Source organism: Oncorhynchus mykiss, chromosome 13 (assembly GCF_013265735.2).
Source record: "Oncorhynchus mykiss isolate Arlee chromosome 13, USDA_OmykA_1.1, whole genome shotgun sequence".
Taxonomy (NCBI): domain Eukaryota; kingdom Metazoa; phylum Chordata; class Actinopteri; order Salmoniformes; family Salmonidae; genus Oncorhynchus; species Oncorhynchus mykiss.
Genome location: NC_048577.1, coordinates 39331970 through 39353680, shown reverse-complemented (window position 1 = coordinate 39353680; position 21711 = coordinate 39331970).

The following is a 21711-nucleotide window of genomic DNA, read 5'->3' as shown; positions in this document are numbered from 1 at the left end:
CCAGAAAATGTCATGCATCTGCCCTAGCCTCTTTGATGGGAGTCCATCCACTTTGATTTTAATGTGAGGATGTATGTGGCTGTTTATGTATGCTGCTTTCTAGTTGAGAGAGCATGGCCCTGCTCTATTACATGGGTTAAGACTCCTGTAGAGATCACCTGAAACCTGTTTCGGACTCCCCCCCTCTCCTCTTTCTCTCTCACACGTCGCCGCTCTACTGATGGCCTGAGTGCCTGTCAAGCATGTGACAGTAAAATCAAATATATAAGACTAATGCAAATCACACAGGCTTAGAAATGGCTGATGTAGGTTATGACTCATTATGCTCTTAGGACATCTCCTGCTTTAAGACTTTACTCTAGATTATAAAGACCAGACCAACAGTTTGGACTATATTTCTCTTAGCTATTAGATTAAATGTGCAATAGAATTTCGGGGGAAATCTTTCAACATAGCGTAATAATGTGACAGCTATTCAAAAGTGAGTTCAGTGAGTTCTATGGTCAGTAAAACCAGGATATTAAATATTATAACATGTCAGCACAATATGGTCGTAATTTAACCTTACTGGGCTTTTCATAAAAAGACTGATGTAATTGTAGCAAAGCAAAAATGCAATTCTACAGTTTACTTGAAATCGTGTCAAGTTAGATGTTTCACACACACTGTCCTCCTGAGTCTAGATGATAGATGGTATTGCCATATACTGTAAATCCTATTTGCGGAATGATTAACACCTTCTCCCCTGCATTTGTTGTCTACGAGAAAAGGCTATCAACACCATCACAAACCATTGACCAATAAGTCCACATTACAAAAGCATATCTGAAAGTCATGTGAGGCAATCAGTACCACTAATACACAGGTACATTTAAATGCTAGGTGCTCACTGTAAATCACAATAAAACTAGGAGGTGAGAGAGCACAGAGATGGTGTCAGCGCAAATATCTCTGAATAAGAGAAGCAGACAATCTTCTGGAAGTGTTGGCAAGTGAAGATGTCAACGTGCGACCAACCAGGTACAGCAGGGAGCATGTGGTGCCGGAGCAGAGGTTGGAGCCTCCTCAGACAACAGGTCTGACGCCACACTGTTCGCTAATGGATCTGGGGGAAAAGGAGGACATCTTGCATGGGGTTATGACTCCAAACACATAAACAGCCCTGGAAGCCCCAGCAGTTCCAGGTTGAGGGAACAGATTGCTCCAATTACAGTAAGCCTCACGCACTACAGTCCCCCCTGACGCATGCGTCGGTGTGCTTGGAGTGGGCTCCGGGAAGCTGCACGCTGCTGCGGAGCACTGGGGCCAAACACGCATCCTTATACCAATCAGTATTCAGCTTGAACGAAGGAGAGACATCTCCATTTCGCCCCCTCCGCTTCCGTTTCAAATTCTGTTCAGAAACCTGGTATCTATAGTCGCCAATTCAGGTGAATGGCACCCACTCTCTGAATTTATAAAAAACAATGTATTCTCCAACAGCATTCCTGAGCACATCAATCTGAGAGAGATGCTTTCCCAACCACCACCTTCACAGGCAATGCAGGTTTCAGATGAATCCCATGACAAAGCAACCCCATATCGGATCCGAGTCCTAGTGTCTGCCTGATCCTTTAATTGGCAGCATCAAGTAATGCACAACATGTTAGGAACTAGCAGCATTGGGAATCGCATGCATTAATTGTGGGCCGCAGTTGAACAATCGATTAATTGATCAAGGCCTTTACAAAGGTAGATAATTCATGGCGGCAACACCAGGAGGGGGGAGCCTTGTCATTGATGATTCATGTGTCTCTTGGAGGAGAGCCGGTCTCCGTCGACTCTTTTGTTCAGCGGGCCTGGTGTGAAGGGTTGTATCATCAGCACCTCCGCCCAACTCCTCACTTCTCCCTCTAAATCAGAATTAAAAAGGTGAGCCCAGTGTTAACAGGTTGCCACAAATGATACAGTGTATATGTCTGTATGCTCCCCTGGATGGAGGTTGGCTGCACTCCCTGTACACCACCACGACACAGGGAAGATGTATGGCTGTGCTTTAATGAAAGGAACCTACACCACAGAGGAAATGTCTCTATCGCACAGGTAGTGCAGTAATCATGCCCTTGTGTACGTGGTAGCGAATGAAAAGTTTGACAACATTGTGAGGCCTGAGGAGGTTGTGGAGGATAGGGAGGAGAGGCTGAGGGAGACTGCTATTGCTGCTGCCTGGTGCTGTGAGCTACAGCAACCAACTCCACCGGTAGCACTGTCGCAATGGGACTACTGAACGGGAACATTTGGCTCCAGGGAACTCTTTATTAGTCGTATTAGAATAAGGTGAGGAAGACTGTGAGTTATGGTTAAGACTGTGTTACGTAAAGGTTGAGCAGTTGAACAGTCCTATTACGTGTCATAAACTGTGTAAGTAACAGCAGTAATGGTAATGATTAGTAGTAGTTTTTACTGGTAGGCTTGGAGATGGAGTCTTTATCTTTCAATTTTGTCCAACATTAATTATTTTAACTCTAGTAGTCTCAGTGCCTACTCCGTCCTTTTCACAGCCATTCGAAGAGTGACTTTGCCTTTGATAAGATGATCTGACATGTTGGAGACAGAATGGAAACTTCTTTCTTGTTGAGGTGTGCTGTCACAGTGGTTTAAAGACAGTGGTCTGTGGCACATACTGAGATGGGCCCTGCAGATTGTTCAGATAGGGAACTGTTCAAGTCATGCACTGTAAATCAAAGTGTTTTTCCCCCCTCTTGCCTGTGTCCGGAAGAAAATACATTGACTGCATTGAAAAATAGCTTGACGGGTACGACTTGAATTGTTTGTGTAATTTCACACAGGCTCCTTTCTGCCAGCGGCGACCCGCCCATTCGGGCATTGGGTGAGGCGCCTGACTTGTGATTGTTTAAAAAAATCAAAATCAAAATATTATATAATTCATGGATTATGTTTTAAATGCTCATAAAAGTGCAGGACATGTGTACATTTTCCTGTTTCAAGAATATATTGTTCCAAACATGCTGATCAGTGACTGCCATGGAAGCATAGGCCATGTGAACAATGCTTGGATTGTTTAACCAGCCATTTTCTATGAGTGGTAAATGCAGCATAAAATGTAACAGTACAAAGTAAATGGACAGTCCTGGGGCACTCACATGTGCGTCTGGTCCAAATGTCTGGGTCTGTTTTAGTTTCCCTCCCCCAATGAGTCTCTCGATCACATCAGACGGCTAACTTCCACGTGAGACTAGATCTGCTCTATCAGGTACAAATGGCGCTAAAGCAAATAGCTAATTGTAATGAACTTGTAAATACACAATCATAACAGTCATGGAAGCCTGGCACCTGATAAACTGGACGGCTATCTCCAACAAGAGTCTAAGGACAGAGGGAGACAGTAGCTAGAACATTCTCGTCACGGATCTGGTAGGACAAAAAGCATGGCCATATTCTTCACACCCATGTTGTTCATCAGGTTCTACTGGTGACAGGGTGACATCAAATCAAATCAAATGTTATTTGTCACATACACGTGTTTAGCAGATATTATTGCTGGTGTACCTAAATGCATGTGTTTCTAGCTACAACAGTGCAGTATTATCTAACACGTAATGTCGAACAATTTCACAACAATACACACAATACACACAAATATAGTAAAGTAAAGTTCAAGTAAAGTAATGGAATTAATAATATAGAAATATTTGGGTGAGCAGTGTCAGAGCAGCATAGACTGATACAGCAGAATATGATAGAATACAGTATATACATATGAGATGAGTAATGCAAAATATGTAAACATTATTAAAGTGACACGCGTTCCATTATTAAAGTGGCCAGTGATTTCATGTCTATGTATATAGGGCAGTAGCCTCTAATGTGCTAGTGATGGCTGTTTAACAGTCTGATGGCCTTGAGATAGAAGCTGTTTTTCAGTCTCTCGGTCCCAGCTTTGATGCACCTGTACTGACCTCTTCTTCTGGATGATAGCGGGGTGAACAGGCAGTGGCTCGGGTGGTTGTTGTCCTTGATTATCTTTTTTGCCTTCCTGTGACATCGGATGCTGTATATGTCCTGGAGGGCAGGTTGTTTGCCCCGGTGATGCGTTGGGCAGACCGCACCACCCTCTGGAGTGCCCTGCAGTTGCGGGCTCTCCAGATGCTTCTATTTGTCTGTGCTGGTGAAGTTGCAGTACCAGGCGGTGATACAGCCCGACAGGATGCCCTCAATTGTGCATCTGTAAAAGTTTGTGAGGGTTTTAGGTGGCAAGACAAATTTATTCAGCCTCCTGAGGTTGAAGAGGCGTTGTAGCTCATTCTTGACCACACTGTCTGTGTGAGTGGACCATTTCAGTTTGACAGTGATGTGTACACCGAGGAACTTGAAGCTTTCCACCTTCTCCACTGCTGTCCCTTCTATGTGGATAGGGGTGTTTCCTTTGCTGTTTCCTAAAGTCCATGATCAGCTCATTTGTTTTGTTGGGTGAGAGCTATTTTACTGGCACCACAATCCCAGGGCCCTCACCTCCTCCCTGTAGGTTGTCTCGTCATTGTTGGTAATCAGGCCTACTACTGTTGTATCGTCTGCTTAATGATGAGATTGGAGGGTACTATGGTGTTGAATGCTGAGCTATAGTCAATGAACAACATTCTTACATAGGTGTTCCTCTTGTCCAGATGGGATAGGGAAGTGTGCAGTGTGATGGCGATTGCATCGTCTGTGGATCTATTTGGGTGGTAAGCAAATTGAAGTGGGTCTAGGGTGTCAGGTAAGGTAGAGGTGATATGATCCTTGACTAGTATTTGATTGTGAGGTATTCTAGGTCAGGTGAACAAAATAACTTGAGGACCTGTATGTTATCACAATCCCACCATGAGTAATTAATCATAAAACATATACCCCCACCCTTCTTCTTCCCGGAGAGATATTTATTCCTGTCTGAGCAATGAACTGAGAACCCAACTGACTGAACGGACTCATATATGTATGACTCATATATATATATCCTATGTACGTATATCCTGAGAGAGCCATGTTTCCGTGAAACAGAGTATGTTACAATCCATGATGTCTCTCTGGAAGGAAATCCTCGCCCTGAGCTCATCAACTTTATTATCCAGAAACTGAACATTGGCGAGTAATGTACTCGGAAGCGGTGGGTGGTGTGGGCGCCTCCTGAGTCGGACTAGAAGTCCATTCCGAGTACCTCTCCTCCTCCAGTTGTGTTTTGGGTCAGGCTCTGGAATCAGTTCACTTGCCCTGGGGGATACGAACAAAGGTAAAAAAAAAATAGATACACTTAGGATACAAGTAAGGTTTAATGAATGACATTAATGCTGTTCTGTAATCAGTACAGTGTTACATAATAACTCCTAATGCTTTATAGAACCATTTGTGTGAGAATGAAGCTGTTTCCATTGGTGAACCAGTTACATCACCAATGTCAAAATACAATCTCAACTAAATGTTTCAATGGACAGACAGCCTTGCCGTGTGACTGCCCGAGGCTACTCTCCACTAAAGTAGACAGAAGAAAATAATTAAATGGTTTGGGCTTTGATTTCAGAGGAAGTGTAAGAAGCTTTTGGGCAACTGCAGTTCTTCAGCCAGTTCAATTATGTGTCTTCACCATCATTTATGACTCTGCCTCTTTTTCCAGAGACGGTCTAAAATGTGCACAATATTTGTTGCATAATTAGCCATGTAGGCTAATATGACAAAGCATGTTCTTTCGTCTCCACTTTTTTAAATAATGGACTGGTTGTTTATATGGACTGGTGAAACATATGGTCTTGCAGATAGATCTAGGAGGGAACATCCAATGTTTTGTCGTTTTTGGTAAAAGGTAGGGGGAAGGAAAGCAAAAGCAGGAAGTTCTTAGTCTGACTGATTCATTATTACTGTCCAAATGCCATTTTTTCATAACAGGAAATGATCATAATCTACAATATGGAAGACGCGATTTAAAACCATTTTCATAACACCTTCAGTTTCCAAGGATACCACAGAGGCAGCTCTATTATTTAGAGTCCTGTGGGGACACCATTTGTGTTACAGAGGAAAATCCACACATGATGTAAGAGAATTTGTGCATTTTTACATTTTGGTCTTTACTTTAAAAACATAATTTGCTTTGTCATTTGTTTGTATCGTGTTAAGATGGAGTCGTCCAGAACGCAATATTCAGAGAACAAGTGAAACCAGGGGATAATCAAAGGATCCTTATGCAAACATCTGACTGTAATGTGAAGATCAAAGGTCTCATGAAGTCAGAGGGCCTGAGCAAAATATTTTATGTTCAATGCCATCTCATGGGCACTCACCGATCAAGGAAGTATGGGGGAGAGAGATTAAAGAAATTTGAAATAAATGACTACTCTGTTTTGTCCAATGCACGTTAAAGCACCTCTCTCTGCCAAAGAAAAATAACGAAAGGGGCTTTTTATGAAAATTAGTTAAATAATGATCTAGTGGCATGACAGGTGTATGGAAATTATTTATTGTAATGGAAATAAAATGGATGCAAATTATGTTCTTAAAGTCAGGAAGCGTCACTGTCCAACAGGCTTAAGTGAGCAGAGTGGCAATGAGGGGGAGGCTCATTGCTAAGCGAGGATAGAGTAGAAATCATCAAGCTACTCCTTAGATCTCCTAAATCAATAGCAAGCGATGGCATACACTTGTCAGGGTTCTGCACAGCCTTGAACGATGAAAGTGCAGCACCTACAGTATCGCACACGGTTCCAACTGAAAGCTAGACTCTCTTCTGCCACTATGTATCCTCCTCTTTCCCCTCTGAAATGACCTGGCAGTTGGTGGTGGCAGAAACAGAGGCAGGTCACAGGTGCCAGAGAAATTATCAATCTCCTACTCCCATAGAAAACAAGTGTGAACGTTTACCCTCCCACGAGTGCAGAGAGGACTGTGCGTATGCATCCACCCAGGGCATTAGATTGTACTGGTACTGGAGCGAAGAATAGACTCCTCTACACAAGCAAAGGTGACTGCTGACCTAGTTTGAGACTAAGTCTCAAGGTCACACTTCCTCCCACACTTCCTGAAGGTTTTGTTTGTTCACAAGCTGCCCAAAGCCATTCTTATACTCAGGTGAACACAAGGAAGTGTGTTTTTCTATACACTCTAGGATCATTCTATATAGATAACAGCAACACCTACAGACTACTTTCGTTTCTGTTGTGGTAGTCATCTTGAGTAGAATGTACTGCAGTCAAAAGAAACTCTCAGAATTGAAAAGGGAGCTTCTATTTGTCTGTGCGGATATCTTATCACCTCAAATAATCAGTTAAATTCTGAATGGACCCCAGGACAATTATCTTCCCGACCTCGTATTCAACATTGAATAAATCCGCTTATCAATGTGAACATTCACTTTGTGTTGCTTTCAAAATAGCTGTTTCCAGCCGCTCAGAGTCCTTAAGGGAACCAACATCAGTATCCTTTTGATGCCAAATACGGTCACAACAATGCGCTGGGAACTTATATAAAGAGCATGTTTTCTCCATATAGCATGTGACATAGTTAATCAACACAAAGAGCGATCTAAACATGATTTTAAAAACTTTCTTTGGTTTTTGCTTACTAGTGCGCTTAGCAGTAATAATACAGTAGAAACACATGGGTTGACAAGCAGTTTGCTGCCACACTACTGCCCTCTACTGGAAAATAAGCGTTTTACAGTGTGAAATACCATTTGGAAATGGTGGGAAATTACTTGAAAGTATTTGTTTTTAAAAAATGCTGGTACTGAGAATTTTGAGATAAAACCTTGAGGTTCCTTTGAAACATACTGACAGAATAACACTCCAGATTTAATGCACAGTGTGCCTTATTCCATCTCGTGTATGGGGTATTCTACATCCACATGATCAACCATATAAATGCTTTATCATCCCAACACACCAGGGAGGGAATCTGAACACGTGTCAACATAATCCATCACACAGGAGGTCTCTACCATTCTGAGGTCTATAAAACAAGAGGCTCCTCATTTGAATGAAAGCGTCTCCACGAACGGGAGTCAATTTGTATCCCTGGTTGAGTGCACATTCCATAATCGAATCATTACCTCATTAATTAAGATGTAATAAAGGATATCTAATTGTAACTGCTACCCACAGTCCATTATTCTGATATATGATGAGAGAGAGACCATCTCATCAATGTCATCAACTTTATTCAAATTTTTACTGTCGGCTGGATCTAGGTCTCGATTTCATTGTCCTTTGGTTTCGGTTTTAGGGTTTTGGTTGTCTCTTTCCAGAGGAACGATGGCTTAAGAGTGCACTGGTGACCCACTTTGCATTTACAAAAACAGAACTAAATACATCTGTGGATTCCACATTACAAAATGTTTTCGTTTGCACACTTATGTCACATTCTCTTTTTTTCTCTCTGTCTAAAAACCAAAGAAAATCAGAATGCTAGATGGTGCCCACTCTTCATATATACTATGCCTATTATATGAGTAACATCAAAGCCAGCTTAAACTTTCCCTACCACTCACCACTAACTGTCCCTTGTGGATATGTCCTGCTGTTAGAATGAGTAGGTGAATCCTGCCACTACTTCCATTTCCGTCCCTTCAGGCCTCGCTTGCCAATTGCCAGGAGGGACATGCCCACTTTTCCCCCACACAGACAGCTGTCTAAAAACATTCATCATATCCAGTAAGACAAGTAGCCACAAAACATCATGTTCTATCTCTCTGTACGACCTTGTTAGAAAGAGAAATACATTTCTCTTTGGCAGAAATATTGAATACACTAAATAATCCTATTGACAAGGACTAACCTGCAATACCGCCCCATTGGCTTTCGTGTCATTGGCTCATTGGCTTTTTGCATCTCTAACAACGTCAGCGACATACAGATGCCACCTATACTTGATCATTCAAACCACTGATTCAGGCTGTAGAGAGACATGGGACTATTGCCCCCTCTGTCTACCCTGAAACAGCTGTTTTAGCTCTAATTAAAGGGAAGTAGCAGGTGTCACCTGAGCCCCTACTGTGGGGCCACACCTGGTTGCATTAATTTGATCCAAAGTGGTTTAGACGGACTGCCTGCACTGTGGCGTCTCACATTAGGCCACGGGAACTGAGCACCTGCCTGGATTGAGCTGAGCAACAGCACTACAGCTCTGCTCTACAGTGTAGAGGCATGCCAAACTGGCGGAAGTGTGTCTTTTCAATGACCTCAGGGACGGTTCAGTCATTTCTGCCACCGCAGCTGAGAAGTGGCAGCATCTGTAAATTAACAAGCTTTTGATGCGGACCTGTGGTCACTTTGAGATAAGGGCTGGCTGTACCCAAGATAATTGCCTTGTGTTCGGAAAGCGCCTGAGGCTGAAATACCTGCTTGTTGTAGGCCTTCTTATGATTTCACAGGACATTTAACTTTATACCTCTCATTTGTTACATCTTCAAGGCATTTACAAATGTCCATTAAGAGTATCCATGAAGCGTAGGAGGAACCCTTAACCTCAAACGGCTTGATGCATGCATAAATTGTCTTTGTGATGCTCAGAGATACTGCAGTGGTCAGTAGTTATATTGACATGGCAGCTAGGGAGTAGAACACAGTCCCCTGGGGAGTTGCTTCACTGAGCCAATTCATGTTTGTACTGCATGTGCAATTACACGAGCCTTAAAGAAATATAAACTACAAACTAGCCCACAGTTTTCAATTTTGCCAGGATCAGACTTATCAATGCTATATTGTATTGTCTCTTTGACAACCCAATCTGCGACGTACAATTTGACATTTACATCATCCATGTATGCTCCCATGTCAGTTTGATTGGCTGCTGCCTGAGGTAACACTGTGCTTTCTGTTGTACCCGTTTATTTTTAGCAAAACAATACATTAATTTCATGAGTCAACAGGCTAAGACTGGCAGCTTGTTTAGAGCTAAACAGTGTTTAATTGGATTCTGATCCACGGCAACACCACCGCAGGGTTATTTCATTCCATTATTTTTTTTCAGAGAACCAGGAGTGTAATGGGGGGGGGGGGGGGGGTGATTTCATCCCTGCGATGGGGCCTTGGTGGTTTAGTGTTGCAGGCCCCTGGGAATGTTCTGTTGACAGTCACGCTCCACGCTGCCCTGATGCCCTGGCTGGCTGGGGTCCTGGCATCCCTCATAATGTCACCAGCAGCGCTTATGCTGCTAATGCTGCTGCTGCTGCAATGGAGAGACAAGCCTAGTGTTGCAGGGATTAACCCACAGTGAGTCCAGCAATTGTCCGTAATACTTTCCGGCTCTATGGTGGCAGCTAACACGCTAAAGGGACTGTTGATTACAAAGTCAATGTATGGGATTTGAAATCGAGTGCTATAGTGCTAGTAGCAAGATCACTTAGTTGACTGTAATCTTGAGGATTATGATGATAATAATCTATGACAAGATTATGTAAATGTAATTACAGTTTAGCTTTTCTGGGGGGTCTTTTTCTACCCCAAGTTGTTTTCCACAGCTGGTAGAGAGACACTAGAGGTAACTAACTATAAATGATGGTTTTAATCTACTACGGAGTGTACTAACTGCCACTAAAAGTTGGAGCAATATTCTGTACCAACCCAAGTTAGTCCAAGAGAGCCAATTGTCAATCCCACCAATAGATTCAAAGGAAAATCATCACAACAAAAGGACACCCTGAAACACATTGCCACTTTCATTTACCATCAGAGTTAGTGATATTGGTCAGGGTTCAAACTAATATTGCATTAGAGATCGGAGGTTGTTTATCAAAATGTGTTGATCCAGAATAGATAAGCAGTGTGTGTTGTTGTGTGACACCAGCTAGTGAGTCCCTGGGCATAACAGACATGTTGAGATCTCTCAGCCCTCTCTCTACTGCATGAACCAGGAGAAGGTCACAGACCCCTGCCGATTAGGGCCTGGCAAAACGGCCAGCGGGTGATGTCAGAGTTGACAGCCCAGGGAGATATAGCATTGCTGGGCCTCTGGCATTCACTGCACCCCCCCCCCCCCCCCCCCCCCCCCCCCACACACACACACACACACACACATACAGTACACACCCCTCACCCCCACAGAGTGATACACATCTGAATAATACATTGTTCTCTCCTGCAGCGACACCCACACCTCGGACAGACCCAGAGATAAACAAACATGGTATCTACATCACAGTGTGAGCCATGTCTCTCCCACAGCACCTCATGCAAGAATACACACACACACTCTCACTGCATGCCCAGCTGAGGCCAAGTGTATGTTTCCTCATCATGTTCTAATGATGTAGTGCTACCCCAGCACATTATCAGCCTGAAAACATCATGGCACATTTTTGCAAAAAAGTCAAATGTCACCGTAGCTGATGTTTTTCTCAATAAATTGCAGTCAATTGGAAAAAATGAGAGTCAGAGGGTTGGCGTTTATCTCAATACATTGGGTTCAATGGGAAAAGATGAGTGTCACCAATTGAATCGTATGTCAATAAATTGCAGTCAATGGGAAAAGATGAGTGTCACAGTGTTGACGCTTATGTCAATAAGAAAAGATGAGTGTCACAAGGTTGATGCTTATGTCAATACATTGCAGTCAATGGGAAAAGATGATTGTCACAGTGTTGATGACTAATTTAATACATTGCATTCAATGGGGAAAGATTAGTATCACAATATGGAGAAATGTATCACAGAGATGACACCCTCCTCTCTCTTTTTCTCCCTCCCTCCCTCCCTCCCTCCCTCCCTCCCTCCCTCCCTCCCTCCCTCCCTCCCCTCCATCCCTTCTTCACAGAAACTAAGAGCCTTGTTATGAATTCTTCAATGAATTCTGAAGAGGATATTGGTCCCCCAAAAATGTATTGACTTGAAACTGTCTGTCTGCCTGTATGCCTGCCTAACTGTCTGCCTGTCTGTGTCTGCCTGTATGTCTGTCTGTTTACAGGACGTGACTTAATTGGGGGTCATAAGGGTGGTTTCGGAGAGTAAAAAAGGTTTAATCTTCCAACATTTTACATATTTGTGACCGGGGGACTGTCATGCTCCGGCATATAACATTTTAAGTCAATCGACCCCAAAGCATTAAAAAAAAAGCAGTTATAGAAACTAAGAGCCTGTCTGTCTGTGTCTGTTTGTCTGTCTGTGTCTGCCTGTCCATCTGTCGCCTTGTCTGTGGGAGAGAGGAGGGAGAGGGAGGGAGAGAGAGAGATGAGAAGAGAAGAGAAGAGAAGGGGGAGGGGCAGGGAAAGAAGGAGGGACAGAAAATGGAGGGGGAGGAGAGAAATAAAAGGGGGAGAGTGAGAAGGGAAGGGAAGGAGAGAGAGAGGTTGTAGGGGGAGGGAAAGAAAGAGGGAGAGAGAATGCGAGAGAAATGGGATTGTAAGGAGAGAGAGGGGACAGACAGAGGGGGAGGGTGAAGGGGGGGAGAGAGAGAGGAGGGAGGGAAGAGAGTCAACAGACAGACAGAGGTGGGAGAGGGGAGGAAGAAGAGAAGAGCGGTAGGGAGGGAAATAAGGAGGGAGAGAGAATGAAGGGGGAGAGGATGAGAGAAAATGGGGAGAATGAGGTAGGGAGAGACAGAGAGACAGAGAGGGTGAGAGAGGGTGGATGGGGATAAAGAGGCGGTAGAGAGAGAGAGAGAGATGAGATAAACAAGAAAAGCGTCAATCCTGTGACACTCATCTTTTCCCATTGACTGCAATGTACTGAGAAAAACGTCTACCCTGTGGCACTCATCTTTTCCATTGACTGCAATGTACTGAGAAAAACGTCCCCTACTGTGACAAATTACCTTTTGAAAAAAAACTTGCCAGTAGGACATTTTCCTATGATATCATGTTGGCTACCCAGCAGCTGATAGCAGCTGATATCTGAGATCAGACTTTCACATCTTTGGAAATAAAAGGTGGGAAATGTGGAAGGGTATGGGAAATATGCTATCCTTGATTTGTTGAGAATAGAATGTAGTCTATAACTCAGAAGAAGTCATTATTTTATGGAATCATTTTCAAACAAACCTGTGGTGCATTGGAATGCCCCCACAAAATCCTGGAGAGTGGGGAAACGCAGAGAGCAAAAAGCATTTATGGGGTACTAAAATCTTGCTTCCACTCCAGTAGGTGAACAATGGAGTGAGCTCCCAGAATTCAGGCTGTTTACATAGCGAGCTAGTGAATAGGAATGCGTGAAACATTTTACAGTCCCTTGTGATTCTTAGAAGAACTGGCTGCCTTGTTTTCCATCTGCTTTACATACGGGAACAGCTCCACGGTTTGCTCTGAGATGATTTGAATTTCATGGGGTGTCTGACAGGTAACAATAGCGCTGTGTCTATAGATTATTTTGAGGTCTGTGACAGGAGATTTCCTCTTGTGTTTGTTCAGGTTTCCCCAAAACCATATTATAATGGGATCTGAGAACTCAAATATCCTCGGATCGGATCAAAGAGACATGCCTATAATTATTTTGTAGCTTTTTTTCATTAGCCAAACGAACACAAACAAAGATACCAATCAAATATCAATCTGACTCATCTACTGTACACTACATGACCAAATGTATGTGGACCTCTGCTTGTCGAACATCTCATTCCAAAATCAGACATTAATAGGGAGTTGGTTACCCCTTTGCTGCTATAACAGCCTCCACTCTTCATGGAAGGAAGGATTTCCACTAGAATTAGTGAGGTCGGACACTGATGTTGGGCGATTAGGCCTGGCTCGCATTTGGCATTCCAATTCATCCCAAAGGTGTTTGATGGGGTTGAGTTCAGGGCGCTGTGCAGGCCAGTCAAGTTCTTCCACACCAATCTCTGTATGGATCTGACTTTGTGCACGGGGTCATTGTCATGCTGAAACAGGAAAGCGCCTTCCCCAAACTGCACAGAATTGCCTAGAATGTCATTGTATGCAATAGCGTTAAGATTTATCTTCACTGGAACTAAGGGGCCTAGCCCGAACCATGAAAAACAGCCCCAGACCATTATTCCTCCTCCACCAAACTTTATAGTTGGCACTATGCATTCGGGCAGGTAGTGTTCTCCTGGCATCTCCGCCAAACCCAGATTCGTCCGTCAGACTGCCAGATGGTGAGGCTTGATTCATCACTCCAGAGAATGCATTTCCACTGCTTCAGAGTCGAGCTTTACACCACTGCAGCCGACGCTTGGCATTGCGCATGGTGATCTTAGGCTTGTGTGCGGCTGCTCGGCCATGGAAACCCATTTCATGAAGGTCCTGACGAACAGTTATTGTTTTGATGTTGCTTCCAGAGGCAGTTTGGAACTCGGTTGTGAGTGTTGCAACCGAGGACAGACGATTTCTACTCGCTACGCGCCTCAGCACTCGGTGGTCCTGTTCTGTGAACTTGTGTGGTCTACCACCTCGCGCTCGAGCCATTGTCGCTCTTAGACGTTTCCACTTCACAATAACAGCACTTACAGTTGACCCGGGGTAGCTCTAGCAGAGCAGAAATTTGACGGCCTGACTTGTTGGAAACGTGGCATCCTATGACGGCACCACATTGAAGGTCACTGAGCTCTTCAGTGAGGCCATTCTACTGCCAATGTTTGTCTATGGAGATTGCATGGCTGTGTGCTCGATTTTATAAACCTGTCAGCAACGGGTGTGGCTGAAATAGCCAAATTCACTCATTTGAAGGGGTGTCCACATACTTTTATATATATAGTGTATATTTACGTTTATGTTGGAGCACCTGCTGGGATGATTCCCCCCATTTGGTATAATACCTTGTGTTGTTCTCTTCCATGAATTATTTTATACATATTATAATAACCAGAGCATGAAAGAAATCATGTCTGAAGAAAATTGATGCAAAAATATGCATTGCCATTGCATCCAAATAGATATTGTTGTATTTATCTTCAGCCTATGTTTAGCAAGCAATTGTAATGAAAGAGTGACAGAGGGAAGCGAAAACAAATTGTTCAGCGTTTCACGTACTAATGACTTCACCGTCAATTCCCATGGGTGAGACTTTCATCCAGCATGTCAAACCAACGAGACGATTCTGTGGATGAAATCACGCTGTGCAACACACACCCTGAAGCACAAGCTTTCCCTTTCAAAGACACACAGCGGCATGGAGAAGGACTTTTAACACACAGGTTGAAGGTGTTCTGTATCTCTACAATTCTGCCTACAGCTACAGGCCCCATAGAGTTGCCAGGATAGAGCTTACAGCTACAGGCCCCATAGAGTTGCCAGGATAGAGCTGTATGTTCTGTTTGTCAGTGTGTCCAAAATCCTTGATGGAGTGTCTTGTCCTTTCAATATTGTTAACATGTTTATCATTATGATTGACTCAATCGCTGTGCTTTTGAAACGACAGGACTTTGGCACATATATAGATCAAGGTCATCTCAGCAGGTGTGTTGAAGTTCAACTTGAGGATACAGGGGGGGTGGGGGATGGGTCTCTCTGACACACATCCTTTCAGCACTGTGCGTCACAACATTAGAGCTTTTACTCTATTAATGATCTATTATCTATTAATATTCGATTGTTTGATTTTCTTGTCATCTGGTGCCCTTTCCACCATAATGAGACCCCCCTCTCATTTAGCATGTTTATTCAATAGAGCTACGAAACTATCCTCCTGGCCTCCTCACACACACACACACAATCCTTCACAGATCATCTAACTGCATTCCCATCGCCAGTCTCAGGCAGCTGGCCCATTTCCATCTAATAGTCAGACTAATCGCCAAGGGAGGAATTACCACTAAATTAAGGACTAAACAAATGTTCTAATTTATAGAAGGCTGTAAATGGATGAGCCAAGCTGAGGCTATCCTCCCTATTGTGTTGTCAATATTTGTTGAATTTTGCGCTGCTCCATACCACTTAAATGAGACTTTATGGGCATTGATCGAGGGAGTCTGATGAAATAGCATATTCTGAGGAAATACACTGTGCTTAAAGTCATCCTCCGTTTTAATTTTCACCTCATTTAATACCTGATTTACTTAACAAAAGGTTGTCCAAGTATGACATAACACAGCTGGGGGGGGTCACTTTTTTTCTCTATTGCTCCTTTATTGTTCCTTAAGGAAGGGGTAAGGCCGATGACATCACATCAGACTTTTAAACCAATTCTTTGAATGCCCTACTCCCAGGCGTTTGCAGTTCTGTCTAAAAAGCATTGTTTTTCTCATTGTTTTTACCCTCTATGTGTGTACTTTACTGTATACTTGGGATATCGCTTTTCAACAGAAAATCGCTGGCGAACATCTTTAAGCATGGGTCTGTTGACTCAGTCTCTGATGTTAATTGGAAAATAATAGCAGTGGGTTAGAGGGGAATTGATCTAATCTGCATCATATTTTTCTGTGTTGTCTTATCATGTACTTTGTACTTGAAGCATTTATGCACATCATTAGATCAAAACAATATTGTGTATTTGTCTCACACTTCCCTTGTGAATAGAGTATGACATCAACATTTATCTAATCTGCAGATCATTAGCCATCACAAACAAATGAAGACATGAACCACACAAAGTTCTATTCATTTTACTTTTGGAAATTGTATAGCAATTTCCAGGTGCAGTAAAGTAAAGCATGTATTAAATAAAGACTGACAATGGTTCTATTTTGGTAGCAGGTCATATAACCTGGGCACAGGAGGTTGGTGGCACCTTAATTGAAGAGGACAGGGTCGTGGTAATGGCTGGAGCGGAAAAGGTGGAATGGTATCAAATACATGGTTTCCTTGTGTTTGATGCCATTTCATTCGCTCCATTCCAGCCATTATTATAAGCCGTCCTCCCTTCAGCAGCCTCCTGTGGACTTGGGCAATGCCATGACTGGCGTTTCCCCTAAACCAGTCATGTTGGGCTCTTCATTTCCTAAACAGTCTGGTAAAGCCAGACAATGTATAATCAATTATCTAACAAAAGTGTTTACGGTGTTAAACTATTTTCAATTTGCTTCAGTCCACTGAGTGTGCTACAGTTTGTGCAGGCTATCCAGCCAAATCAAACCTGGCTGCAACAGTCCAAATAAAATCGATGCGACATTGATAGATTGATCTTGTGAGGCTACAGCTCTGGGAGGTCGTGAGCAGATGTGACTGGGTAAGAGAGCCATGGGTTGGCTGGGTTTACACAGTGTGGGTGTACAGTGACAAGATGTCACCAACAGGACATTTCTTTCATGAAGTTCAGTTTTTGTAAAGGGCAAACCTTCAATTTGTCACTGTCATCCTCACTTTTATTTGCAAACTATGACACATGAAATTAAGGATTATTAATATACAATTATATTACTATTGCATGGAATTAAATGGCATGTAAAATAATGCAAAACGGATTCAATTTAAAATCCCAAATGAAATCCCATTCGCGGATGCTCCTCGTCTTTAGGAATGACTTGGTCAAAAAAGCAACCAAATAACTAGGGCTTTACAATGATAGCAAAATTGAGAGAGAGTTTGGGATTAAGTGTGTTAAAATCTTCCTAGAAGTAATGGGTTGAAGGAGGGACATGTCAGAATGCTTCATTTCGGCACTTTAGCAAGCCTTTATTTATAGAAAAAAAATGTAATATAACACATGCATTGAAAATTATATATTGGTGCACAATTTCTACCTAAAATATCAAAGGGACACAAAAGGCACTCTTTCTGTGAAATGACCGTACTTACTTTTTAAAAACGTCATAATTTTTGTTCCTATGTAGAATATAAGGCTTCCCACAAGAGCCTTGTCTGCCTTTTTTGGGGATGCTATTCCATGACATGCCACAGTCCTTCATCTCCTTCTCCACAGTTCATTGTCAGGTATCCTTTGCTTCCGAATAAAAATATGATTTCAACCTGTGTCAAATCAAATCAAATGTATTTATGAAGCCCTTCTTACATCAGCTGATATATCAAAGTGCTGTACAGAAACCCAGCCTAAAACCCCAAACAGCAAGCAATGCAGGTGTAGAAGCACGGTGGCAAGGAAAAGCTCCCTAGAAAGGCCAAAACCTAGGAAGAAACCTAGAGAGGAACCAGGCTATGAGGGGTGGGCAGTCCTCTTCTGGCTGTGCCGGGTGGAGATTATAACAGAACATGGCCAAGATGTTTAAATGTTCATAAATGACCAGCATGGTCAAATAATAGTAATCACAGTGAACAGGTCAGGGTTCCATAGCCGCAGGCAGAACAGTTGAAACTGGAGCAGCAGCACGGCCAGTTGGACTGGGGACAACAAGGAGTCATCATGCCAGGTAGTCCTGAGGCATGGTCCTAGGGCTCAGGTCCTCCGAGAGAGAGAAAGAAAGAAAGAGAGAAAGAAAGAATTAGAGAGAGCATACTTAAATTTACACAGGACACTGGATAAGACAGGAGAAATACTCCAGATATAACAGACTGACCCTAGCCCCTGACACAAACTACTGCAGCATAAATACTGGAGGCTGAGACAGGAGGGGTCAGGAGACATGTGTCATATATTGCATATAGTCATCAATGAAATTGCCTAAATATTCAGAGTTTTAATACTCATTAAATACTCAGAGATGCTGATGTTGTTGGATGGGGTGACAAGATAAAAATCAAGATGCCTTCTGACCTGTCACTAGTCCTGCTGCTGCCAGACAGTGCTATTATTCCTTACGTCTTTTGGCATTTGCCTATGGCCACTCTCCACTGGGCGTAAACACTAATGTTTCTGGGTTTAAGCGATTAGTCATGTACAGGTCAGCTGTTTGTTCACCCACAAATGCTAATAACCCCCCTGCAACTGCCTGACTATGTGTGATAAAGTTAAAATCTGAAGCCCGCACCAGACCCAAACCCGCAAATATAAAAAATGCTCTGTAGCTTACAGCCAGAGATTTTAGAAAGATTTTTTGACAAGAGGGTGTGTGGGGTAAACAGGGGTGTAAAGTACTTTAAAGTACTACTTACTTCGTTTTTTGCAGTATCTGTACTTTACTTCGCTATTTACTATTTTACTTTACTTTTACTTTACCCTATTCCTAAAGAAAATAATGTACTTTTTACTCCATACTTTTTCCCTGACACCTAAAAGTTCTTGTAACATTTTGATAGGAAAATGGTCCAATTCACACACTTATCAAGAGAACATCCCTGGTCATCCCTACTGCCTCTGATCCGACGGACAACCGAAACACAAATGCTCCATTTGTAAATTAATGTATGAGTGTTGGAGTGTGCCCCTGGCTATTCGTAAAAAAATGTATATATATATATACAAATTGTGCCATCTGGTTTGCATAATATAAGGAATTTTAAATTATTAATACTTTTACTTTTACTTTTGATACTTAAATATATTATTGCAATTCCATTTACTTTTGATACGTAAGTATATTTAAAACCAAACACTTTTAGACTTTTACTCTAGTATTTTATTTTCTGTTAAGGTATCTTTACTTTTACTCAAGTATGACATTTGACTACTTTTTCCACAAAATGTTGGACATTCAAGGATTTTTCTTTATTTTTACTATTTTCTACATTGTAGAATAATAGTGAAGACATCAAACTTATGAAATAACACATATGGAATCATGTAGTAACCAAAAAACACAACACAACTGATTGGCTCAAATGCATTAAAAAGGAAAGAAATTCCACAAATTAATGTTTAATTAATGTTTAACCTGTTAATTGAAATGCATTCCAGGTGACTACCTCATGAGGCTGGTTGAGAGAATGCCAAGAGTGTGCAAAGCAGTCATTAAGGCAAAGGGTGGCTACTTTGAAGAATCTCAAATAAAATATATATTTTGATTTAACACTTTTTTGGTTACTACATATGTGTTATTTCATAGTTTTGATGGCTTCACTATTATTCTTCAATGTAGAAAATAGTACAAAATTAAGAAAAACCCTTGAAGGAGAATCCCTTGAATGTGTCCAAACTTTTGACTGCTACTGTATTTTTATTAACTAATTTACACTGAACAAACATATATGTATACATAGGAGTATGTTTTTTTTTAAAGAAAGTTCTATCCAAAGGCACTATTTGCAATGGCTTATATTTATTCATTTGTGTTGGTGACATGTTTCATGAGCTGAAATAAAAGATCCTAGAAATTGTCCATATGTACAAAAAGCTTTTGTGCACAAATGTGTTTACTTCCCTGTAGTGAGCAATTCTCCTTTGCCAATATAATCCATCCACCTGACAGCTGTGACATATCAAGAAGCTGATGAAACATTACACAGGTGCACTTTGTGCTGGGGACAGTAAAATGCTACTCTAAAATGTGTAGTTTTGTCACACAACACAATGCCACAGATGTCTCAAGTTTTGAGGGAGCATGCAATTGGCATGCTGACCACAGGAATGTCCACCAGAGCTGTTGCCAGAGAATGTAATGTTAATTTCTCTACCATAAAACACTTCCAATGTCATATTAGATACGTTGTTTTAGAAAATTTGGCAGTACATCCAATTGTCCTCTCAACCGCAGACCACAACATTTTGGTAGGCTATTTGTTAATGAACTTGTCTATAATTAGATGCAGCTTCTCTTCTGTCATTACTTGTTGCCCGCCCTAGAAGACTAAATAAACCCTTGCTCATCAGGTACTACGTTAGATACCATGCCTAATCCACATCGATAGAATGAATCGGTGGGCATATAACACGAACATCTAGCAACCCAAAGGTTTCGAGTTCAAATCTCATCAACGCAAACATCTAGCAACCCAATGGTTTCAAATTCCAATCTCATCACAGACAACGTTAGCTAATTAGCAACTTTGCAAGTACTTACTACTTTTTAGCTACTTTGCAAATGTGTAACATATAATACGATTTGTAATTCTTAAGAGGATAACATATCATACGAAATGGATGATGGACATCCACAAATAATACATACAATTCGAAACATAACATGTCATACTAATTGGAGTGTGTCAGATTTACGTACAGAATGGCACAAAATAATCTGAGACAAGGTTGCATCTGACTGTTGAATTTGTATAGTGCCTCACAATCATCACACATATCATTGTTCTGGCACGCCCGTCTCTTTATTTTAAATTCTCCATTTTGTAGTTTTCCTCTTATTGAATTAAACTCCGTAAAGGAGAGAAAAAATTTAAGCCCTAGATATGAATTGCACAAGAACAGTACAGTTATGGATTTTTTTTATGCATTGTTTTCTCTTTATTCAACCCGCACGTGCATCACCACCAGGGATACAGTCAAATATATTTAAGCAATAAGGTTGTATATGGTAAATATACCACGACTAAGGGCTGTTTTTAGGCACGTTCTTAGCCGTGGTATATTGGCCGTATACCACAAAACCCAGAGGTGCCTTATTATATATACTGGTTTCCAACGTAATTAGAGCAGTAAAAATAAATGTTCTGTCATACCCATGGTATGCTGTCTGATATACCACAGTTGTCAGCCAATCAGCATTCAGGGCTCGAACCACTCAGTTTATAATTATAACTAACCATTGTTTTATCGTGATGGGAGAATCTGGGGTAAGTTACAGTACAGTATTTTCAACCTAAATTTCGTTTCTCCTTAAAAACGAATGTGGGGACAGGCGTCTTTTAGGTATTTTTTAAACCTGCTAAATTAGGTTGGCAAATGGCAAATACATAAAGACTAATAGCGCCATTTGCCGGGTGCAGAGCTAATATGTCACTAGTCAGCACAGCTGGAGAATACAAATTGTCCACTCTTCAGACCGGAGCTGGCAGGATTTTGCTTAATAACGTTGTTG